Here is a 2684-nt window from a genome sequence, read left to right on the forward strand (position 1 = left end):
AATAGTGTTCCTTTTTCTCTCAAACAAAGCCAAGAAAAAGAGGCATGGAAAAGAAAAGGGAAAGCTCTTCCTGTCTTTGATGTGCCACTCATGAATTGCCAAACTACTCTTCCTCAGCCCTCTCAAGGCTATGGCTGGTGCAGGCTTGTTAAGCCCACCCTTCTTATTAAGCCTACCCTTTATAAGAGATTGGAAAAAAGGAATAATGAGGTGAGAAGGAAGTGCCAGGGCCCAATGTATCAGAGCCTTTTACTTTGCTTCATGAGTTCAACAGAAACACCACTGTCAAGCAGTTCTGAGAAAAACTAATATTTTTAAGAAATCAGAAAATTGAAATAACAGCAGCCTGCAGCCAGGATGCTTGTGGGCGCTGACATTTCTCTGGCTATTATTTTGTGATGCTTTCTGTGTTTCTGAAGGAGTAGCAAGAGCACCAGTGAGGAAGAGAAGCCAGGGAAAATACTAATGAAGCAGGGCAGAAAAGCCACAGGCACAAGCAGATGTGCAAGTTTCTCATCCTGGGAGCTGAGTGAGCAGTCCCCTGCTGTGGGGATGGGCCCTAGGACTTTGAATATTCTTTGTTAAAATATGATTTTTTTTCCATATTTCCCATATTTCTCCCTCAATGATATACCTCCTTCAATGATACACCTCCTCCGTGAAGAATTTAACTGTCAAAAGCCTTTTTCTTGTCACAAGAATTATTCACAACATGGTGAAGCCTCATTCTCTGATCGCAGCTCTCCTGAGGTCATCAGAATCTGGCCCAAGTCCCAGGAGACCCATGGGAGTCTGAGGTGCAGGAGGGGTGGTCAGTCACCAGCACTGAGCAAAGCAGTGGGAATTACAGCAGTGATGTTTTCTAAATGCTGCAAGTTCACAGCAAGTGGGATTACTTTCTGTGTTAGTTCTTTTCTGTTAGTGGAAAGAGTTTCTTCCTTACTGAGAGTAACACACAAAAGGTGTTTGGAGGTTTTTGGTTAGTTTGTTTTTGTCTATTTTTGGTTTTTTTTATGGGAAAGGGTGAGTTTTAACATTTCCCCTTTAATCGGGGATGTATGGTGGACTTCTTCATGATGTTTTTTATAGCATCAGTCCTTGCAGGGGATGAGAGCACCTTGGTAGTGACTTCTCAGTCCCACCTGTTTGGTTCTCAGGAGCTTCCAAGCCAGAGCTTCCCTTGGCGCTGTGCCTTATGAGGTGCATTTCCAAGCTGAAGCAACACCTCCCAAGTGGGACACGTGCTGGGGCCTGGAGGCCGAGCAGGGCCAAGGGCATGTTCTGGTGAGATCCTGGCTGAAATAGTGGTTTGGCTCTGGGCACTCAGCTGGCCAGTGCATTGCTGCCTTCTGCATTCAGGGCTCTGTAAAAGGCCTTCAGCAGCTCTGTAAACCAGCAGGGCTGCACAAACACAACACCTGACCCAAGGAATCTGTTTTTTCCTCCTGCCAGAGGAAACTGTGAATTGGCTGAGTGTTCAGTTCAAGAGGTGTAGTGGTATAAACTACCTGCACTGTAAAGTTTTACGAGGTGACAAAGTTTTGTAGTTTGGCAATAGTGCAGTTGAGCTGGAGGCTGTCGGGTGCCCTGCCAGGAAAGGGAGGGGAGGAAGAAGGAGGAGGTCTTCCCAGCAGGCTGCAGCCTCTCTGGGCAGCCTGGAGGATGCCTTGAGGGGTGCAAGGCTGCTGCTGCTCCAGTCTGGGACATGCGTGGCCCAGGCATTTAGTGCTGTGTGAAGAATGGGGCAGAGAAAGCTCCAGCTCTCTCATCACCCCTTCTTTCCCCTTTGGGCACATATTTATATACACTTGGTCTATGAAATGGGGAGGTATGACAGAGGTATATCAAGGTGTATCGCTTACTTAGAAGGCAAAATGATGTTTACAGGCTTTAGAGATTTTTTTTATCGATAGTTTTCACTTTGCAGCAACTCTTCTGCCTCCCCCTGTCCACTAGGATTAGATGAGTCTTATTTCCAAAAGCTAGAAAATAAGTGCTCATAAAGGAAACTGCCAGTGGTGCAGCTGCCTCTCCCAGCACTTTCTGAGCTTTTAAGTCCAATTCTGATGCAAGTTTGTGAATTTTATAGACATTTGTAACTAATTTATCTGCCACATTGCTGCAGGATCCTTGAGCGGATATTGCCTTTCCTTGCACCTCACAGCAGGAGGCAGCGGGGTCCTGCTCTTGGCAAGACATGGTTGCTCCTGCTTGGTATTCATGGGCACATTCCTTTGGCTGATGATATATTATTATTGGGCTGGAAGAAAAATAATGCAACTAAGCTCTTATTATTTTCTCCTTTTATCTGTTTGGTCATATTAATGTGGGATCATCGTTACATAAATGAGCAGGAGATGCAGTCAAGGACGTTCATTTTTAGAGTTCTCCAATGCTCTTCTACTTCAGTCATTCATCTTCTGTCTTTAATTACAGCAAGTGATCTCAGAGGCACTTAAAAGATTAAATTACTCAATTATTTGAAAAACCCAAATGTAATAACTGTATCTTTTTGCTGATAAATACCAGCCATTGCTGGAAAAGGTTGCCCAAGGCAAAACATACTGGGAGGCCAAGGAGGCCATATTGTAACATTTTGTCTTAACCCAGTGATACCCTTTTAATTTTTCATCATTTGCAACCTTTATTTGTATTGATAAAAACCACAAACTTTTCCATCACTG

The sequence above is a fragment of the Anomalospiza imberbis genome, chromosome 2 (genome assembly GCF_031753505.1).
Source record: "Anomalospiza imberbis isolate Cuckoo-Finch-1a 21T00152 chromosome 2, ASM3175350v1, whole genome shotgun sequence".
Taxonomy (NCBI): domain Eukaryota; kingdom Metazoa; phylum Chordata; class Aves; order Passeriformes; family Viduidae; genus Anomalospiza; species Anomalospiza imberbis.